This window comes from Danio rerio, chromosome 20 (genome assembly GCF_049306965.1).
Source record: "Danio rerio strain Tuebingen ecotype United States chromosome 20, GRCz12tu, whole genome shotgun sequence".
Taxonomy (NCBI): domain Eukaryota; kingdom Metazoa; phylum Chordata; class Actinopteri; order Cypriniformes; family Danionidae; genus Danio; species Danio rerio.
The window spans coordinates 28361235-28384991 of NC_133195.1; the positions used below are offsets into that span (position 1 = coordinate 28361235).

The 23757-nt window shown below is 36.0% G+C and overlaps 1 protein-coding gene across 8 annotated transcripts in view; it reads right to left on the reverse strand.

The window, feature by feature from the left end:
• The window catches only part of cracd (capping protein inhibiting regulator of actin dynamics), a 49404-nt gene that overhangs the window by 23681 nt on the left and 1966 nt on the right, over nt 1-23757 (reverse strand). For 2 of the 8 annotated variants that reach the window (XM_073933106.1, XM_073933103.1), the window contains exon 1: nt 1506-1634. The exons of 4 other annotated variants lie outside the window; for them this stretch is intronic. The gene's annotated coding sequence lies outside the window, so the exon portion shown is untranslated. Of the gene's footprint in view, nt 1-1505; nt 1635-7091; nt 7137-7236; nt 7286-7434; nt 7541-7774; nt 7995-8125; nt 8200-8276; nt 8433-8762; nt 8907-8986; nt 9343-9416; nt 9517-9600; nt 9981-10057; nt 10225-23757 lie in introns of those variants that run through there. 2 more of the 8 variants (XM_073933101.1, XM_073933105.1) reach the window with 2 other exon arrangements.

Below are 23757 nucleotides of genomic sequence, written 5' to 3' on the forward strand. Positions count from 1 at the left end.
GGGTGAATCTACAAGTGGCTAATCTAATGTAGGCTGAGCAACCTTTAACCATTTACTTAAAAAAAAAGAAGAAGAAGATAATTCTTTGTGCAATTCTGACATCACATTTCCCATTTACTTCCTTCAGGTTCTTACAGTAAGTTATAAAATAAATATATTTTTATGCAGTTTCCATTCAAACATTTGTGATCTGTAAGTTTTCATTTTCTGTAAAAAATATGGCAATTTCAAAAAGAATGTTCTACTTTACAATTTTACACACCATTTAATTATGTGATGATGGCAAAGCTGAATTTTCAGCAGCTATTAAGCTAGGGCTGTAACCACCAAACACACACCAGATCATGTTTGAAATTCTTGCACTGCTCCGCTGCACTCCATTACGCATCTCTCTGTCTGTTGTTAGGATGACAAAATAGTTTAAAAGTTACATATTCAAGCTGATCTACCTCTAACAACACTCGTCAATGTCAAAATGACTGAGATGGCCAATCAGGTGAAAGTAGGTGGGGTTTAGACTTCACAGAGGTAGAGCATGAATTCCAGCTAGAAGCATCATTGTGAAAAGGAGCCAGATTCAAGCCTCAAGAGGCAAAACACTTACACTTTAAATAACTACTGTTTTGTGACAGTTATTAAAATACAAGTTTTTCTCATTGAATGTAACAAGACAAGAAAAGTTTTGTGTTTCTGACATTTTAAGCATACAAATATGGAATGTGTGCAAATATTAATTTTACTTATCAGATAAAAACATATCTTCACCATGAATTCGCATTGATTTTCCTTTACCGTTTAATCTTTATACTTTATATATAAATAAAATCAGCTAAAGAAATATTCCCTAGTTTTATCAATATTGACAATAGCTGAATATTTAATCATTTCTTGCAGAGTTTTAATAAAAGCATTTATTTGAAACTGATTTAATTCGTTTGTTTAACTGATTTATGTCTTTTCTCTCACTTCTGATCAGTTTAACACATTCTTCCTTCAATTACAGTATTAATTTATTTTAAAAAGCACAATCTTACTGACGCCAAAGCACTGAATGGCGTAACACTACTCCACAAAGAACACACAAATATACTGTGTATACTCTATACTATTAGGTCTGAAACTATATATTCAGGGTAGAGTTGTAGAGTAATCATGTGATACAGTTTACAAGCATGTGTATCAACCAAATATAGTGTGTTTCAGCCACTAACAAATATTAAAATAAACTCTGGATGGGTAAAATGCAATGAAATTTCAATAAAATACATATACGTGCTTATGATAACACAATGTTATCATAAAATCGTCAAACATTTCTTTTAATTGCAATGCATTTAATAAGAAATCCACAACGGGTCTTTGAGGATGTGGAGCTGCCAAGAGATAAAGGCAGAATAAGAGGCCTATTGTGTTTAGCTGTATCATGCGAACATGCATTACGAGAAGAAAACCCCCCGACTTGATTACATACGCGACGGAATGAGTACACAAGAATAAAGGCTTACCTGCTTGTGGATTTATGTGGGTAAGAAGCTAGAATGTAAGCGTGTATGAATGTGTGGCTGTTCCACCTGCCTGCTGTTACTGTGGAGCTGCGCTATTACCTGGAGTCAGGTGTCACATTGCACAGGTGCAAAGAGAACTCAAGAATGCTCATAGCGGTGCTGTGTGCTCACTGAGCACCTTTACATGCATACCAACAACATAACTCATAAAAAATCTGTTTTTTGAATCCAGATTTTCATCCAGTAACCTGAATGCATGTGCAAGACTTAATATTAAGTCAATTAATTTGGTGTTAGTTAAATTAAAGCACAATACTTAGCATAATAAACTAAAAGGTGTACTAAGCAATTTTACAAAATAGTACTGATATTTGAAAACACCAACGAACATGCCCATAACTTAAATAGACCTTGACACTTTTTGATATTTCCACTTACTACTACACACACCCCTTCACAGCAAGCATTTTTTGTTCAAAATAAGATGTCCAAACTTAGTTTGACTACAAAAGGCTAAATTTGGGATGTCAGTGAAAATCTAATAGACATCAAATCTAAATTTAAATACACAGGAATAAATTATATGACTAATCTAGTTTTTGTTATCGTTAGATTTTCACTGACAGCCCAAAATTAGAGTTGTTTTATCCAAGCCTTCTATTAAACACAAAATTGCTCAACAAGGGTTACTGCTGATTGTCTGCAAGTAAAAATATTGTTGTGCGCTCTCTCTCTCTCTGCAGTATTACACCTGTGCAGTTTAACAAGCTGACAGAAAGCAGGTTTAGCGTTTATATGCTTGGTGAAAACAGCATAAGGGGTAAGAATCTTGCTGTGAAGTTTGGATTATGCTTCAGATGTTTTTAGAACTTACTCTGATAATGGAACATCTGTTAACACATTTATATGCATTGTTAGCTTATTAACCATAATCAGGTTAAGAACGTGCATGCTAATCACTATGAAGATGAATATTGAATGATACAAACTATAGAAATGTTATTTTTCAGTTGACACAAGGGAGACAAATCACTTCTGTGTTTGAGTATAAGGTGCAAATACTTGTATTGGAAGCTACTTTAAAACTGTGGCTTGATAATCTAGAAGCTACTCATCTAGACACAGTTGCTGAGCTACTGTCAAACTAAGTTTTGTAAATACCTTATTTTTTATGTTGGTTTTTTAACAGGAAAAGAAAGTATGTGTAGCAAATAAAGTGGGTGATCAGCAAAGACCCTTGAGCTTGAGGAAATTAAACTTAGGTGGTCATAAAAACCATTTTATGTGCTTTGTGTGGATGCACTAACCGGAAGCATACACTGAATGCATTGCACTTCAACCAATCCTTACTTAAAACAACAATAATTTTCCACCAACAGTCAGACACATGTATGAGAACACTTTTTTTGGACTGTGTTCTTGTCTATCTGTGCCTATATGTGTAGTGGGTGTTATTCTTGATTCATTGTATTTCACGTATTTATTATCTTCTACATATTACTGTCAACATTACTAAGTGTATGTTGTTTTGTGTTTAGGGAGTGTGTTGTTTTATTTCGTCTTTATTTTGCACTGTCTGGAGCCAGCACCTATAAGCTTTTCACTCATCATAGTACACGTGCTGCTGCTGATGTGACAATAAAAGTGATTTGATTTGAAGACTATTAGCGCCTTCTGAAAAAAGTAGCTATATCTACTCTACAAGTTACTTCCTAAAAGTAATTAGTTACATTGAAGTATGTTTTTACAAAGGTGTTTTGTATATTACAAAAAGTGTAAATAAATGTACATATTTTTGGTAATTAAGACAGTTTCAATGCAATCATATTGACAAGGCTAAATGTTTTATGATACAATCAAATTTCTCAGACTGTAAAAAGACAAAGTACAAAACTGCAACAAATGTAGCAATGCAATTAAAATAATTAAATTAAGCACAAATGTTCTTAAAACGAATGACTACGGCAATTAAATCCAGAAAAAAACAACATTCTTACTTCATGCATTGAATTTTAACTCTTATTATTTATTACAGCCCCCTTTGAATGTTTTTTTTTTCTTTTTTAAATATTTCCCAAATGATGTTTAACGGTGCTAAGAAATTTCACAGTATGTCTTAGGGACAAAATTATAAGCCCCTTTAAGCTATATATTTTTTCAATACAGAACAAACCATCATTATACAATAACTTGTCTAATTACCCTAATCTGCCTAGTTAACCTAGTTAAGCCTTTAAGTGTCACTTTAAGCTGTATAGAAGTGTCTTGAAAAATATCTAGTAAAATATTATTTACTGTCATCTTGGCAAAAATGAAATAAATCAGTTATTAGACATAAGTTATTAAAACTTTTATGTTTTGAAATGTGTTAAAAAAAATCTTCTCTCCGATAAACAGAAATCAGGGAAAAAATAAACAGGGGGCTAATAATTCAGGGGGCTAATAATTCTGACTTCAGCTGTACACAAATGTAAACCCATGACATGTGTGATTTACAAATAGATGGCTGTAATACACTATTGTAGTATGTGATCTTGTAAGATGAGGATATGCTGCTTCAGATCCCCGCAAATTCACTAAATTAATAGCTGTTGTTAATCCACAACTCTGTACTGAAAAAGTAGTTAGCTACTAGAAAAGTTACATTGTATCATCAGAAGCTGAGCTACTCCCAACACTGAGATATATTGTGATTTTGATTCACATATTAGGTATTTGAGGAAAAGTTAAAACCAACTTGTGCTATTTTAGAAATAAGAGTTTTTGTGTGAGAAATGTTAGAAAAATATCTATTATTTTTCAGTTTTTATTTACTTGTTGGTTTTTTGTTTGCCTTGTTGAATATTATAGCTCATTGCCTCGCAATAAGGTCCATTCAAGTGGTCTGTCCAAAAAGGATAGGGTAAGGAGGAAGGGTGGTTATAAAATAATGTTTACTTGTGCATTGATTGGATTCTGTAATGTGTAGATGTGAAAATATAAAGGATATTGATAAAAATAAAGATATTAGTAGAAGAATGCATTGGTATTTGTTGATATAAAGAGCCATTTGGGTAAATTGCCAATCTCTGTTGTTTAATTCAAGAATTGAATTTGGTATTATTACGTTCACAATCAAGGTAAAATCTCATAGGCCTTGTTAGAACTGAGTTTGGTCAAACCTTTTTTAAATATGCTGCGTCTTCAGATTTCAGTCGATTTAAATTACAATGACATAGTATTGAGGTTGAGTTGATGGTGTGTCATTGTTTCTAATTGGTAACATGGTTTTAGAGTGAGTGTATGGTATGTTGTAATTGCTGTTTGTGCATACAGTGTGGGTAATTTTGGCTGCCTGTCTTGGTCAGGACACTCCTGAGATTTTACCATCTCCATGAAATAACCATTTAAATAAACGTGATGTTGATTTTGGAAGAAACATGAGGTTTCTCAGTTATTCACAAATGATCAATTACATTGTGAAAAAACAGTTGGTACACATTTTCATACCACCATAAAACTCTCACAATGTATGTATTTGTGTGTTCCTGGTGGGATTTCTGTTTGCATTGTGACAATACAGAAACTTTCTGTACTGCCCCTATTTTGTGTTTACTTCCTTTGTCACTGCCTTTTATAATGAGTTCAACCCCATTGGATGCTACAACCAATTACAATGATGGGAAATTATATAAAAGGGTTTTTTTCTTTCTTCTGAGAGAGAGAGTTCTGACCTCCAGTGTGGGAGTGGTGTTTGCGTCACCAAGTTGCGTTGCGGGTGTGGCTCTGCCTGGGTCTGAGGAAGCTGAGGAAGAGATGCGGCGATGCTCAAGTTTTCACTGACTTGTCCTTTATAGCCACCGTAACACCAAGTTTCCTGGTAATTGCTGACGAGTGCCAGTCTTACGTTACCTTCGTGTTGAAAAATTACCGGTGCGATGTGTTAGGACACCTCCGAAAACGGCTGCCTGTTTATCATTTCTGTCCGTTCTGCCAAGTCACCTGCCAGCCAGTGAACTGCTGACGTGTAACCTCCTGACGTCACCACTGCAAGCCTCTTGGGTCAGTTTCACTCATACACTTACATACATACATTCTCCACCCAACCTCCCTTTATTTTCATTTAATTAGTTATTTGAGAAATTTGAAAAGTTTTGTTTATTTATTTCTTGGTGTATTTGTTGTTGTTTTTAGAGAGGAATCTTGTTTTGGGTTACTTAAAATGATTGTAGGATATTGACTATATAAATATTTAATTTTGGTATTGTTGTTACTTGTAGTTGTATTTGCCATTTAAATTAATTCATTAAATCTTTCTAAGTGGAATTCGATTTTCTTGTTCTTATTTCGTATGGTTCTATGTTACTGTATGTAACGGAGGGTCTTGTATAAGTTTTGTTTTCGCTATCCTGGGTAATTAATTATAGTTAGATTTATTTGTGGCAAGGTTTAAAACTTGTCTGGCACCCGAAATCATGCATAAAATTTGTTAATATATGTATGTTATATTATAATATATTTTATTTTTTTTTTTGCCCGAGGGTGACTGCGTTAGAGGGAGATATTACCAGACGCACCGCCTCAACAGCGCCTTCCGTGGTTCAGTGGTAGAAATCTCGCCTGCCATGCGGGAGACCCGGGTTGGAATCTAATCTAAGAGTTATTAATTAAAAATTTTTTTTTTTTTTTTTTTTTGTGTGTGTGTGACCACCGTTACAGAAATGGCACCCGAATAGGGACATGAACACTTTAAGGGACATGAACACTTTAAGGGACATTGAACACTTTAAGGGACTTGAATAATTGAAACTTTCATTGATTGACTTGAATAACTGAATTTCTTTGACTGACTGACTGACCTGAATTACAGGACAGGATTTTGTTTGTGAATGTTTAATAGTTTAAAATTGTTTTTTTCTTGCTGAATGTGAGAACTATTGACAAAAATCATCAAATAACAGAAATTGTGTAAAAAAAAAAAAAAAAAACTTGTCATGTATGTGGTTTTTGGTATAATGATTTGAGTTTATTGTGAAAATTTGCTTGAGCAACCTGTGTAAGCTGAATTTATTTTTTGTGTCAAAGTGTGTGGGAACTTGAACTAGAAAATGTGATCGTCATCTGTCGTATTTTTGTACATGCATTTGAAAGGTTTCTCTTACATTGATAATATGGACATGATGTAATTGATTGCAGAGAACAGTTTCTTTGTGAGTATTTTTTGTTTTATTGGGGTTTTTTTTTATTTATTTATTTTTTTTCCTGCTGTCCCAAACACACACAAATCCTAATCACACCCAACACCAACACAAGTCATGGCCCAGTTCTTTTCCCATTCAACGTCAACATATGTTGATATTGATGCACCTGATGCCCCAACAATTTCCACGCCAGTGTGGTCACCTCCAGTGCAAACTCAAACACTTTCTGGATTTCCACCTCATGACCAAATTATGCATAATATTTCACCGGTCCATAGTTTCCCAAGCCATGCAACTCCAGTACAGACACTTCCTACTGCTCTGGGAGGCCATATTCTAATGCAACCTCTTTCTTTGTCCCAGGAACATGTTAGCATGCAACTGTGCACGTCTGCAGATGTTTCACCTTCTACAATGGAACAGCATGATCTGCCTGGGAACCTTCCAACCCCTAGGAGAGAAATTCAGCAGGTCAGTTCTTATGTGCAAGGTAATTTGGACAATCTGATGGTAACAATGAAAAAACAAGAGAAATGTTTGCATGAACTTACTCAAAAGCTGAAAACTTCATCATCCCAGCATGTGAATCAAATCACCACCCTTACAGCCAAAATAGAGTCCAATAAGCAAGAGATTGTCACCATACTCACTGGAGCTAAGCAACATGAGGCTGCAGATGCTGACCAGTTGGTCAAAGCTGTACAATTGATGCTTGCAACTGAGTTTCAGAAATTTGAATCAACCCTTACCTCAGCAGTTGTTGACAAAGTGGAAAAACTCCGGAGAGATGTCCACCATGATCTCAAATCAATCCAGCAAACCCTCCAGGGAAGTTTAGATCAGCTTACTACAAATCTTCAGCAATGTGAAGAAAAAATTAGTAAATGTCAGACCTGTGTTACACAGTTGAAAAAGGATTTACAAGTGCACAATGTGAAAGATGTTGAACCTCAAACAGAAACAAAAGCTGCTCCAGTTACAAGTACACTCTCCACTGAGACTGTTTCAACTTTACCAAATACCATGGTCAAAAGTGATCACCTTAAATTAACTTTTCCCACCTTTGGACGACATACAGATGATACTGACCCTTTATTGTACCTAACAAAATGTCAAGATTTCCTGGCACTTCATCCTTTGACAGATGCAGATCTTTTGGCTACCTTTCGCACTGTCTTATATGGCACAGCTCGGGACTGGTGGGAAGTGAGTCGCTCCAATATTGCGACTTGGAAGGAATTTGAGTCTGCATTTCTTTCTGCATTCCTGTCTGAAGACTACGAAGATGAGCTTGCTGAGCGTGTTCGTACTAGAGTTCAAGGAGACAGAGAGTCAATTCGAGATTTTGCATTTACTTATCGAGCACTTTGTAAAAGATGGAAATCCACTCTAACAGAGACTGAAATTGTAAAAATGATCCTAAAAAATATCAAACCATACCTTGCCAGCCAACTGCGCAGTAGAGTGAACACTGTGGAGGATCTAGTTAAATTGGGATATCTATTGGAACGAGACTATGAAGAACAAAGACGGTATGAAAGTCGAATGGCTCACAAACAAGCAAGTTCACAAAAATCTTTCTCCAATCGACCTGTTGAGAAACAGCCTATTCAGTGTTGGAGGTGCAGTGGTCCACATCCACCGGGAAATTGCCCAATGTATTTAACTCCACCTTCCCAGCAATCTTCCACGCAACATCACCCAAACCATGGAAAGAGTTTTCATGCTGCAAAGTCAGGAGGTCGACCTACGAACATCATTGTAGCAGCCTCAGAAACACCCCAATCAACAAAAGAAGTTCCAAATGTTTTCCTTCCATCTACAACTATGTCATCTCTGGCCATTCCACAACAATTAGTTGTCCCAATTAGTATTGGATCATGGTTTGGAAAAGCCATACTGGACACTGGAGCAAGCTACACGCTAATACATGAAAGTCTAATGCAGCATTTTGATACCTCTGCCCAGCTACAAAACTGGTCGAGTGGACCTCTTTACTTGGCTAATGGAAAAGCGGAGATACCCTTAGGATGGTTAAACATCACTATTCAAATACATGGTAAATCCTTTGTAGTACCTGCTGTTGTCCTCCCATCTCAAGCTCTTGCATATGCCATCATCTTGGGTTTGGACTTCATATTCTTTAGTGGTCTGAAAATTCATGTTAGTGAACGCAAGTATTCTTTTACGTCTGATCCTACTGAAGAACACCCATTTCAACCTGGATATGCAAGTGAACCTCTAGTTAAAATGACACCCATGACAGAAAAAGACGCTCAGAAAGAACAAACTCAATCTCACCTTGTTAAGTGCTGTCCCTCCACCTCAAACCTCATTGGGTATGCTACAAACTGATCATGTCGATGATGCAACACAGATCTGGAATGCTGTAAGTGAAGCACAGCTTCCCAAAGAAGAAAAGCAACAGTTACTACAGATCCTGCAGAATAACCCCAGGGTATGTACTCAAAGAACTGGGAAAACCAAGTTACTTCAACACCGTATCTACACCACCAGTCAGGTACCTATCAAACAAAAGCCATATCGTTTGTCTCCTGTAAAACAACAGGTGATGGAGGAGCAATTGGAACAAATGTTGAGAGACGGTATTGTAGAACCATCACATTCTTCTTGGGCTTCACCGGTGGTGTTGGTTCCTAAGAAAAATGGCAAGTTAAGATTCTGTGTGGACTACCGCAAAGTAAATGCAATAACGGAAAATGATGCTTACCCTCTTCCAAACATCACAGAGATACTAGAATCTCTCTCTGGATCAACAATTTTTTCTACCATCGATTTAAACAGTGGGTATTGGCAAGTGATGATGGATCCTGACAGCAAAGCAAAGACTGCTTTTATTGTGTCTGATGGGTTATATCAATTTAATGTTATGCCTTTTGGATTAAAAAATGCACCTGCTACATTCCAGAGGTTAATGGAGACCGTACTAGGGGAACTAAGACGAAAGATATGCCTTGTCTACATTGATGACATAATTGTGTATTCTCCCTCAGTGACCCAACACTTCTGTGATCTGCAAACCATCCTCCACAGGCTAGAAGCTGCTGGACTGACCATCAACCTGGAAAAATGCAAGTTTTTCCTACCAGAGATCACGTTTCTAGGGCATGTGGTAAATGCTAAAGGTATCACGGCAGATCCGAGCAAAGTTGAGGCCATTCTCTCTTTTCCTACACCCAACAATCTGAAGGAAGTTCAGCGATTCCTGGGACTAGCCGGCTGGTACCACCGGTTTGTGCAAAACTTTTCAAAAATTGCTGAGCCCCTCAATGCCCTGAAGAAAAAAGGACAGGTGTTTAAATGGACAGCACAGTGTCAACAATCATTTGACCAGTTAAGATCATGCCTTACCTCACCTCCCATTCTTGGCCACCCAGACCTCAAAATACCTTTCATTGTATACACTGATGCCAGCGATACAGGACTGGGTGCTATTCTCACTCAACGAAAGGATCCAGGTAGTGAAGAGGTCATTGCCTATGCCAGTCGCACCTTAACTGGGGCTGAGGTAAATTACACTGCAACAGAAAAAGAATGTTTAGCTGTTGTTTGGGCATTGGAGAAGTGGCAACATTACCTAGAGTACAAGCTCTTCACAGTAGTAACGGACCATTCTGCTCTTCAGTGGGTGATGGGATCCACAAAAACTAACAGCCGCCTTATTCGATGGGTCTTGAGACTGCAGAAATTCAACTTCATCATTGAATACCGAAAAGGGAAGTTAAATGTAGCTCCTGATGCTTTGTCCAGATCACCTCTCACTACAATTTCTCCTGTTACAGCAATTTACACGAAGCAGCAAACAGACCAGCACACAGAGCTTCCAGTTTCTGATGTTGTCCTATGGGAGGAACAACATTCAGATGAAGAAACAACAAAACTACTACAGGCTGTAGCAGAAGAACCAAATCAATTGGAACAATATGAAGTGATAGAGGACAAGCTGTACCATAAAACTTACCTGAAGAATGACCAAGTACATTATCGTGTGTATGTTCCAAACCGTCTTCGGCCGACACTACTTCATCACTATCATTCACACCCGCTAAGTGGCCATCATGGAATATACAAAACTTATAAACGAATCCAAGCAGTTGCTTTTTGGCCAGGCTTATGGACTGATGTGAAGAGACACGTTAAAGAATGTGTGAAGTGTCAAACGATCAAGTATGATAATCAGAAACCAGCAGGAAAACTTCAATCAACCATCACCTCTCGACCTAATCAAATGCTTGTAGTTGATATTATGGGACCCCTACCTCGGAGTACACAACAAAACGAGTATTTGTGGGTGTTTGTTGACTATTACTCCAAATGGGTTGAGTTCTTTCCCATGCGTCAGGCAAATGCTCAGAGTGTTGCTGTGATTTTTAGAAGAGAAATCTTAACCCGTTGGGGGGTTCCAGACTTCATTCTCTCTGATCGAGGAACACAGTTCATCTCATCTGTGTTTAAGAATGTATGTGAAAAGTGGGGAGTTACACAGAAGCTAACAACGGCTTATCACCCTCAGACCAATATGACAGAACGGGTGAATAGAACTGTCAAAAGTATGATTGCGTCATATGTGGATGACAACCACAGCAAATGGGATCAGTTCTTACCTGAGATGAGATTCGCAATGAATACTGCCATCCAGGAAACCACGGGAGTAACTCCAGCAGAACTGCAGATTGGAAGAAAACTGCATGGACCAATGGATAAAATACTTCATGGTCAGAATCTTATCCCCGATAATACCTCTTATGATGTAGTCTGTCACATACAACAACTGAAGTCACAAGTTCAAGAGAATTGCCGAAGGGCACAACAACGCCAACTCCGAAACTACAACAAAAAGAGAAGAGAGGCCGGTTTCAAAAATAAAGACAGAGTATGGTTGCGCAATTTCCCTCAGTCCAGTGCACAGCACAAGTTCAGTGCCAAGCTGGCACCAAAATGGAATGGACCTTACCGAGTTTTAAAACAACTGGGACCTTTAAATTATCGTATAGCCTTGGAGGAAACTGGAGAAGATGTGCGCACAGTACATGTGTGTAACCTTAAAGAATGTTTCCCAACAGCTGAGGAGTTGGAAGTCCAAGAAAAAAAACGACTGCGGGAATTGTTTGAAGAAACTTCTGAAGAGGAGGAATTTTTTGGATTTTGATTGTATTTCTTTTAACAACCATGGGTTGTTTTGTCAAGGGGGGGAGAATGTGACAATACAGAAACTTTCTGTACTGCCCCTATTTTGTGTTTACTTCCTTTGTCACTGCCTTTTATAATGAGTTCAACCCCATTGGATGCTACAACCAATTACAATGATGGGAAATTATATAAAAGGGTTTTTTTCTTTCTTCTGAGAGAGAGAGTTCTGACCTCCAGTGTGGGAGTGGTGTTTGCGTCACCAAGTTGCATTGCGGGTGTGGCTCTGCCTGGGTCTGAGGAAGCTGAGGAAGAGATGCGGCGATGCTCAAGTTTTCACTGACTTGTCCTTTATAGCCACCGTAACACCAAGTTTCCTGGTAATTGCTGACGAGTGCCAGTCTTACGTTACCTTCGTGTTGAAAAATTACCGGTGCGACGTGTTAGGACACCTCCGAAAACGGCTGCCTGTTTATCATTTCTGTCCGTTCTGCCAAGTCACCTGCCAGCCAGTGAACTGCTGACGTGTAACCTCCTGACGTCACCACTGCAAGCCTCTTGGGTCAGTTTCACTCATACACTTACATACATACATTCTCCACCCAACCTCCCTTTATTTTCATTTAATTAGTTATTTGAGAAATTTGAAAAGTTTTGTTTATTTATTTCTTGGTGTATTTGTTGTTGTTTTTAGAGAGGAATCTTGTTTTGGGTTACTTAAAATGATTGTAGGATATTGACTATATAAATATTTAATTTTGGTATTGTTGTTACTTGTAGTTGTATTTGCCATTTAAATTAATTCATTAAATCTTTCTAAGTGGAATTCGATTTTCTTGTTCTTATTTCGTATGGTTCTATGTTACTGTATGTAACGGAGGGTCTTGTATAAGTTTTGTTTTCGCTATCCTGGGTAATTAATTATAGTTAAATTTATTTGTGGCAAGGTTTAAAACTTGTCTGGCACCCGAAATCATGCATAAAATTTGTTAATATATGTATGTTATATTATAATATATTTTATTTTTTTTTTGCCCGAGGGTGACTGCGTTAGAGGGAGATATTACCAGACGCACCGCCTCAACAGCACCTTCCGTGGTTCAGTGGTAGAAATCTCGCCTGCCATGCGGGAGACCCGGGTTCGAATTTAATCTAAGAGTTATTAATTAAATTTTTTTTTTTTTTTTTTGTGTGTGTGTGACCACCGTTACAGCATGATGTCCTATGTGAAAGCTGAGTGGCGAGATGTGTTTACACATGTGACCGAAAACAATCCTAGAATGTGTCTGAGTGAGGAGAAAGTGGGTGCTGATGGTGAGGTTGAGCGCTTGTTTATACAGCTCTCTCTGTTGCTGCTCACAGAATGGCACTTTGTTCATTGGCCAGCTTAGCTGGGGCAGGAAGAACAGACATGCATTGATCATTTCAAACTGCTCAACGTGCACAAAGACTGTGGCTGTAAGCTTGTTTGTCAGCGTATGTGAGGATGCGTGTGTGTATTGTGTTAAAACAATTTCTAAGAACAAGGGCTTCTATTAACAGCATGAAGACATGTGGTGGATCAATGACAGCAGAAACTGCTACCTGTCTCCAGTGTCAGAAAACAGCTCTAATAGGGTTAATTTAGAGTAATCTACCTTCCTGTGGGCATCTGACCATGTAAAAACTTGACCTTTAATGCATATTGCATTACTTCATCAAAATTCTTAATTGGAAAACATGTATGATTGTTACTTGTGAAGTAGAATCCACAGTAAATACACAAGTAGCTGTAATCTGTTTATATTTTACTTAGAATTGTTACTTAAATTTACAATTATTTCTGATTAAATTAAATGAATACATTTAAGTCAGATCTACTCTGCTTTCTGTACTCATTGTGCAGTTTTACTGTTTTTGAGTTGTATTGATGCGGTTATATAATTGCTTTCATTGTTAGGTGTAGTAACTTGCTGTTTTTACATCTGGAGATAATTTTCTACTCATAGTCATACTCAAAAAAAAGTTATACTATAAAATATTGTCATTGAGGAGGGATAAGATAAAAAGATAAATGCTGCGTCTCAATTCGCATATACTCTACATCCTAAATAGTATTGTAACATTAGTATGTTCCTAACCATAGTATGTTGAAAAGAGTATGCCAGAGGTTAAAAATTTGTAGTGTAGAAGCGTCAAAACTCTAACCGCTAATATGTATTGCCCACAATACATTGCATGTTGGATGTAAATTTGATTAGAACTACAAACTCACATAAAAAGAGTAAACAAACTACAAACATGGCGGACACGCGAGACCAACTGTCAAGTAGTGAGGCTACAGTGAAATTGTGACTGTTAACTAATATCTAGCCCACTGGAACATGTTTAAATCACGTTTTCTGTGTTATATTTCAACTGCAATAACATTGTGAACTTATATCAAGATATGTTTGTACATTAACTCCTGTATGCATTTTACTAAAAGAGCTGAGGAGATTTCTCTACATGAAGGACTCGTGAATGGCAAATTACCTTGCTGCTACTGCTGCTTCTAAGGTAGGAAATTAAATATGAAAGAAATGTAGATGATGTGTCGAGATGATTGACAGGGGACGGAACTAAGCAGCATAACAATCTTTTCCTTTACAAAAAAAGTACATAATTTTAGGGCGTGTGGCGTAGTATAAGTATGTGAATTGGAATGCAGCAAAAAAAGACACGTTTTGTGGTATATGGTTATCAGAGTAGAGTATTAATATTTTAAAAATAAAAGTACTATGTAAAAACATATGTAGACATTAATGCATTATATTAAGCAATGCATTTAAATAGTAATATATTACTTTAGTAGCATAGTTGTTGAATAAAAACACATAATTTAAAGTGACTCTGCATGGTTTACTTATCCCTTCCCATGGTACCAATATAATGCCCAAGCACTTTGAACTGTCATGAAAACTAACATGAATAAACAATTGAATAATCAACTAAAAATGATGCTATATTACTATGATTCACCTGCAGGTGCCATCTATTGGCAAGACAGGAATTAAGCATAAATGGACACCACCATAAATGTTCGTTTCCCTGAATAGTGTACTATTTAAAGGCAATTTCAGACACAGCCACTCTCTTTATGATGGGAGACATTGGAACTTTCACTAAACAGTTTTTTTTCCCCCAAAAACACACTGCTTTTAATAGTTAACAATGGATTTATTCGCTCTGTCAATTTGTTGACTGAAATTCAACTGTTGACTAAAGCACTGGTTCAGTCAACAATAAAAACACCAACAATTCGTCTGGGCCAATTTTTTTTTAGGAACTACAAAAGAAACACAAACAGTAACTGGCAATATTGCGCTTGAAATATAAGTTACCAAATATGAACCTTCACTAACATTTACTGAACTGCTGTGTACAAACATTACTAGCAGTTATGCTGTTTTATAATGGCTAAAAACATGGAGTATGCTTTTGGTGTGTCTTAAATTGTTGTTTACACATGTAAAAAATTAAATTTTGTAAACGTTTCTATGTATGTCCTGTGAGCCCTTTATTTGCACACTCAAAACACATCGATTACAAATGGCCATGTCCCTCAGTTACTGTTAATTAAGATCTCATAGGATAATATGTCCTCTCAAAGGACAAGAACACTTAGCAGCGAGCATAAACAATTAAACCTGTCATTTCTGCTATCCTCAGCACTACTGACACGCATGTTCATGAGCATGCAATGCTTTTTTATGAACAAGCAATGCTTTGTGAAAGCATTCGTGCTGATCTGTGCAGTTTTCTTGATTTAAAAATAATTTCTCCTATGTGTTGAGATGTGTTAGTAAACTATCTTTAAACTAGATTATTAATCTAACGTATCAGTGTTTGACTCAAACAGTTTCATGGCAGTAAAATGTACAGTAGGTGTGCTTGAGAAACCTATTCAGAAACAGTCATTATTGGATTATCAGTGGTGTGGAAATTATACACTGTGGCTTCAACACTACTATTTTCAGTTGTTTGCTTTCGCTTCTAAAAATATGTTCATTATCTTGCTGGTGTTTCTAGCACTCGCTAACATTCAGAATCTCTTGCACCGGAGTCTTTCTTGGATGTGTTAAACCTCAGAGACTGTATAGTGACTCACCCTGGCAGTGAATACTGGCATTTAATAAGAACTCCCACAGAACAGACACAGAAGGGAATCGTCGTAGAATTCGATTCAATATGAAAACATTACCTTTCAAGATCTGTAAAAGAGCAGGCCAAGACGAGCAGCCCACTCTAATAAAGCACATGGCCCCTGGTGATCCCAAATTGCAGAATATGAATCCATCGAGAACTATTTTATAGTCTTCGATTTGATTGATATGTTGCAAATTAATGCATTGATTTCCAGTCAATTCTTAATTATATAACTCTTTGCTTAATTAAACACCTAAAGATGACATAACAAAAACTGTCTATCGATCCATCCCTCCATCCATCCATCTATCTATCCATCATTCTATCCATCCGTTTATCCATCCAACCATTCATCCATCCATCCGTCCGTCCGTCCGTCCGTCTGTCTGTCTGTCTGTCTATCTATCTATCTATCTATCTATCTATCTATCTATTTGTCTGTCAGTCCAAAGTGAAATCATTATGTCTATCATTGTAACATGATATCCATTGTTCTAACATTCTATCTATCTTTCTGACTGTCTCTAGACACCCCCCCCCCCTTTTATTGACAGCTTCTGTAAATACTGTATTCCATAAATACTGCATGCGCTTATTATGCACAAATAATTATGTATGGCCAAAAATGTGAAGTCATACACACTGAGCTTTACAGTTTTTCTCAGTCGCTTTGGTGCATTTCTCACTACACTATTTATATTTGCACAACAGGTCATGCATTTCTCAAAACAAATAGTCATTTGTGCACATTCTAGTAGCAGTTTCTCATTCTTTTCAACAAATTGCAAATGCTTTTGAACATGCATCAATTGCTTTCATACAACTCTCTGCTGTTTATAACATTATCATCTGCTTATGTCATGTCAGTCAAAATTAACTAAACTTGTGAATGCTGAATAGTCATTCCATATAAAACTATTAGTCTTCATTTCATTACTTGAGTCATTACATACAAAAATGTTGAACTAGTTGTCAAAATCTGTCAAACAAATTTTATAAAACAAATTTAAATCTTTATTTTCCTGAAAATTGAACAAAAAGGATAGGGTAAGGAGGAAGGATGCAAAAGGGATGCAAAAAATTGAACAATTTGATGAATGATTTACAGACCTGTGTATGTTGTAGGCTCAGTTCCAATATGTACTGCAATATTGTTTACAGTTGTGCACAGCTCTACGTAAAGGGAGTTTTGTTGTAAATAAGGGTGTGTTTATTACAGTATTTTGCACAATGCTGGGAATAAATTAGGATTGCAAAGAGCAAATGCAGTAAAAATGTGAAACATACATATTCAGTGTCTTGTACTCAGATAACTCACTCAATGCAGTGATGTCTAACTTTACTATAGTTTTCAAATGGTTGTGCAAATAGTATATAGTGCTGTCTTGAGCATTTTCAAGAAGTGTCACCAAAATCTGACTTTTTTGCATTGAAAAAATGTAGAGATTAAACTGTCATAATGAAAACATGACTAAGCCATTTGACTATCTTGTTCATAAACAATGGTGTCAGGACTTTTCATTTTGATGATACTGACACTTTGATTGACATGAATACTTGCTTTTGAGGAATGAACTATCCATTTTGAGCATGTGACACACTTTTGCAGGTTATCAGCTAGGTTTTGCAGTTTGTACTAATTGTTTTGAGAAATGCATTAACTGTTGTGCAACAATGCACTAGTGTTGTGAGAAACGCACCAAAGCGACTGAGAAAAACTGTAAATTACATTTGACTTTAAATATGCCTTTCTTTTTCTACATAATGATATAAAACATTTAGCCATTCTTAAATGTATTAATCACAATACATTTGTATGAAACATATTGGCAACTTCTATATGAAATATTATGTTATTATCAGCAATATACATTAGATTTTTGTTTTTAAATTCAGGGGTCCGTTCTTCGTACCTCGCTTAAATGATCTAAGATGATTTGGCAGATCCTGGATCTTTTAATCTTGATAACTGATCTCTCGCTAATTTGGTTCTTCAAACAAGTTCGCGAATCAGATTAGAATGTCTAGATGAACTGATCTGAGATCGCTGCGTGTGTTGTGAAGGACAGATCTATCGATCCTCGAAATCATGATCAGCAGTGCAAAGATTGGCTGACGGCACAGCAGCGTGATGACATCATCTGATTAATATTCAATTATCCATGTGAGCAAAATTACATCAAATTAGCAGTAAACGGCTTGTTAAATATGATACGCAATAACCTTCCACATTTGTTGTGAGCTGCAGGCTTTACTCTTTCATGTGTCAAGAGTATTCATCATGTATTTCAATGCATATCAGTGTATTTAGTTCTACATTTAGAAAAGATTTTCTTTATTATAATAGCCGTTTTTTTAATCCTGTATGGAATAACTGGATGTTTTCAAAAGCAGTTTGATATTGGTAAAGGCGTCTGCAACTTTTGTTAAGCATAATCACTGGCATATTAACTGTCAAAACATGTTTATGACTGCATTAATGTATAATTTATTTTTTTAAAAAGTCACACATTGTGCATTTCTATTTTACACAAATTGTACTAAAGCGATCTAAAAAGTTCATGTTTTCTCTTTGCACCAGCAGGTGGCAGTCTTTGTACTTTCATTTCGAGAGTGCAGATTGCATAAGTTTTATTAATATGTATAACTTTATTTATTTTATTAATAACTATAACTTTATATATATATTTAAAATAGTTACTATTTTCCCAAGTGTATATAACCACTATTGTAAGAAAATATCAGAATTCGGTACATACCTTCTCTATTATCTTTGCTTGAACTGAGCCGATCTTATCCTGTTTATATAAACTGAACCTGCTCCCGATCAGGTTTAAGCTAGCAGAACTGTTGCTATGTCAACAACTCTCGGATCAGCTTTGAAGAACGAAACGATTCTGGATCATGTCAAATCGTCAATATCTAAATCCAGCTAACTGAGTAATCCACGTACGAAGAACGGACCCCAGCTCTTAAATCTGGTTACTTACATATTTTTGTTTTTATATTTTCCAGTCGTCTTCAATGTGTCTATCATGCTAAAGCGGGGGTTGGGGGTGGGGGGAGTGGATGTTCATTCTCTGAAACATTTTTTAAAAATCTAAAGTTTAAAAAAATTTTTACACAAAAAGTACTTTAAAGACCAGCATCACAATATCCACTTCATATAAATGCCATTGAGTTTTGATTGCTTCACCTTAGTTAATATTTATTTCTTTATTTCTTAATTTTATTTATTTATTTATTCATTCATTCACATATAGATTTTTCTGTGAGAGAATTCTAGCCTGAACAAGTGCACTGAAGTCTGGTTGAATGTGAGGTGGATATGTGATGTAATGATCATCACTGAAAGAGGATCTGTATCTGTATTGTTAAATTGTTAATCTGAAATAATTAGCCAACCTTTATTACTGTGTAATTCCATATAAGTGTGAGGCTACCTGGTTAGTTCCTGTCACATGACTTGTGGTTCGCTAGTGGCACTCTGAATATTTAGATTTTTTCAACTCACGGTGCCTGGAAAACGTGAGCGTGACATACAGCATGTGCATCCCTTCCTATTTGCACGCTGAACTCGACCATCTCCATTTAAAATAATTAAACTAAACGCGCAAAGGCATTATATATGAAAGTCCCCTTTTGTTGACTCACAATATCAGATCTGTGCATTGCAAAGCCCTGTTTGCGGTTAAATTTAAATTAAATAAATAATTCAGACAGGCAGATGAAAGAAGCCGTAAAAATGCCCAGGTCTGTGCTAAAGATTTATACCGATGGACATGACACAAAAGTGATCATTTACTCCGAAATTATAAGGAAATAAATGTTAATAATATAGGAAACTTAAGATGGCAAGAATGTCATTATATGCATCCTGAACCCAGAATTGATCTAAGTTATAGACCACTTCTATTTCTCACTATAAATGTAGAAAATTGAAAGAAAAGTACGTGAATTCTTCTCCTATGTAGAGTAAAAAAGAAAAAATACTGGCATAACTATATGTTGTTGTGTTGTAAATGATGATTTAATTTAAAATTGAATAGAATGTCTATAAAAACCACCAAATCTGTGTTGATCAAAAGTTGTGTGTAGTCAAGGACTGACCTGTGTTCTGCTAAGGTGTTTCCCGTACAACATGACTTTGTGGTTTGGATGAAATTAGAGCTGCTATTATCTAAGAATTATCACCGGGCAGCCACAGCTATTGTATAATATTCCACTGTTCGCAGAGAACTGAAGTGTCTTACTTACAGCATAGAGTTGCTGATTAAAATGAGAGGAGGAACTGGGTTGGACCAGGTAATGTAATTACAGAGAATTCTCTAACAGACACACATTTCCTAACCATGCCCTGTCACAGTCTTTCTATCAAACACACACAAACACAGTGGCTGTTTTTTATGCAGAACAAACAGCTGTGAATACAGAAGGCATCTGCATGCATTAGAACTGGATAAATCTGGTCTTTGTTTCGTCAGTCTGCCTTTCTGACCCCTTCCGTTCCTAAAATGTCCCTTGTTTTGTACAGAGACTTGTGCAGAGTCATTGTTAACAGAGGTCTGTGCTGATTATGTTCTGCTATTTGAGATTTACATCAATAGTTTTGTGTGTGCGCATCCTGCTCCACATCCATAAGCTTTAGTCAAAGCATCAACCTTTCAGATAAATTATTAAACTAGCATTTATTATTAATTCTGAAATTATTCACAAAGTATCAGAATTTAGAGCAAACATGTACATAAAAAAGATAAGTATGTTAAAAATGCATGAAATGAGCACATAATCGTTGTGTTTACACTAATGAGGACCAACTGAACTCTAAAGCTTTCAACCTCAAATGCATGTGAATCACACACTTGCCCTGGTGAATTGTCTGACCTACATGTCAGTGATAATGTGCTCTAGTGTATAGGCAACATTTTCACTGTAAATATAAAGTTTAGTTATTGGAAATATTAAGAGACCACTTAAGATTTCTTATTTTCTCTGAATAAACGTGTATTTACTTTGTGTTTGAGTAAAATGCTCATATTTGTTTAACCATATAAAGGTATTTTTAACATTTTTTTTTTACATTTCAGATAAAAATATTGTCATTGTGAGTTTTTTTGAAAACTGGTCAAAATGACAATGATTTTATTTGTTGTGATTTGAAAATCATGGTTATTCCACCAAATATTGCATTTGCATTAGGGATGCTCCGATCGATCGGCCATAGATTGGTATCTGCCAATAATCGCATTTCATGGTTCAATTGGTGCTCACTAATCTGGCCGATTTCATGAACTGATCACAATTGTTTGTTTACGATGAGTTTACAAGTAGAAGACATATAAGAACTGAAATTTTTTAAATATCAGAGTTGAAACTATGTTTTAACAATATTGCAAGTTCATTAAAACCTGGCTGGAAATATTAGAAAAAAAATTTTATTACTTAATGTAATAATATAACTTATCATAATATACTTATTGCAATAAACAGTAGTTTATGGACCTGCTTCCTTTTAGTAAAGAAGTAATGGATTTATAGGAGTGCATTTTAACTTCCTATGCATCAAATATGCGCTACTAACTTCATAGAGACATGTTGAATATTTACTTCATTATTTGCAATGTTTCTAAATCACTTTGTTAGTGATTTTTCTTACCAATTTTTGTATCTGTTTTATATATTATTTTCAGTAAAGCTGCTTCTGACCATTACATGTCCACACTAAATGCAACATCTTTAATTTATTCTCAAGGACAGAGATATCCACTTAAATATCATACTTAGAGGGAAAATGTGCTTTTTGCATTATAAAGCTTAAAGCATCAGAATCGGTAGAGCTTGGCGATATGGCAAAAATCCAATCTCGATATTTATTTTCCATATTGAACAATTACAATATAAATATACATATATTTATAAAATAACATAAAATTAATGTTTATATATAAAATATGTTCAAATGTGCTGGATGAGTTGGCAGTTCATCCCGCTGTGGCAACCCCGGATTAATAAAGGGGCTAAGCCGACAAGAAAATGAATGATATATATTGTTAATGCTTTCAGATTTAAAAGAGTACCCCAACAATGACTGAAGCTACAAAAATTAGATGGTTCATTAAATGGCATAACATTTTTGGCTGATAAATTTTGAGTGGCTGAAAATTCGGTACATCTCTAATTTCAACACACATTTAGATTCCCATTATTGCACATTTCTGCCGTGTAATTGGCTCTAACATCAGTATAGAGTAAAAAAGTCCAGAGGTTATCATTGTTCATTCATTCATTTACTTTTCGGGTTATTAATTTGGGGTCGCCAAAGCGGAATGAACTGACAATTTATCCAGCATATGTTTTACGCAGCGGATGGCTTATCATTGTTATTGACATAAATTTTATTGCGATTCGATATAATATCGTTTATCAGCCCAGCCCTACGAACTGGTATTGGCCGATCACCATGACAAGGAATTGGTACTTGGGATCAGCTGCAAAAATCCTGATCGGAGCATCCCTAGTTTCCATTCTTTATCTTTTTAAGTTAACACATTGGTATTTCGTTGCCTATAACTAACTCAAACATTACTGAAAACCAATTGTCATTTTATGCTCTACATTTTTTATTTAAATGTAAGAAAGAAATTGGTAGTTTGAAGAAAATTTTTTATTTTTTATTCAAATGCATATATATAGATTTTTTTACATAGTTGTGTATATTTCTCAGCGAATATGAGAATTTGATAATCGTGACTTAATATTTCAAATTTAAGTGTTCATCTCTGCTTACACTGTGAAAAATGCCGGTTTCCTCATTTCACAATTCCTTCATGTTATCCCAACACAATTTGATTAAGTTAGCTTAGTCGTTTTTCAAATTTAAGTATAACAACATTAAAGAATTAAGTTGTCCCCCAAAAAACTCATATTAAATACGTAGTTTGAACAAGCAGCAAAAGTAATTTCAAGCAATACTTAAGTGCAGATTGCATTACAGGGTTCACTTTACTCTGTAAGTGTCTATTAGTGTCTACTATTGCATGACAGTGTCTATCGATGCCCATTTATTTTAATATCTGCACCCTAGGGCAATGTGAATTCCTCTAGGGATCAATGGACAACTCTATATTAGTTTTGTCTGTCTGTGTCAAACTACAACTAGAGGGCAATGTTATACCACATAATGTTTTGGGGCCAATTGTCTCTCACGTTAAAACCACAAGCAGGGTTTAATTAGGCCATATTCTGGTGGAAAATAGCATCCTATAAAGTCCAGCACGCTTGAGGCACACCCATTGCTGTCTAGAGATGTGTAACCTTATTCAGATTATGCTGCGGGATCGTCTGTCGTAGCAACAAAAGCAAAGACACTCCAGTCAAACACACAGGGGCCTTTCCCCTTCACTGGTCAACTTGTATTGATGCAGTACTTTTTATGGATTAATATTAATTGGCCTTTTCATGAATTATTTACGGTGGGAGGAAGCCTCGGGAGCAGTTTCTCTGGTTTCCTCTACACGAACGCACAAATCTCTAGGGTGAATGTGAGGAACATGCCCCCGAACTGAGGTCAGCAGTGGGAATTTCTGGGGCTGTTTCCTGTCTTATGGAGGGAAATTTCTAGTCTTCAAATGGCAGGCCCTACAATATGCAACTTAAGGCAGTTTGTGTGTCTATCTCTGCATTTAAAGAAAGTTTCTGCTTGTTTTACAAGTTTCATGTGCTGATCCAATGTATGTGTCCAAAGTATATGTTCATTT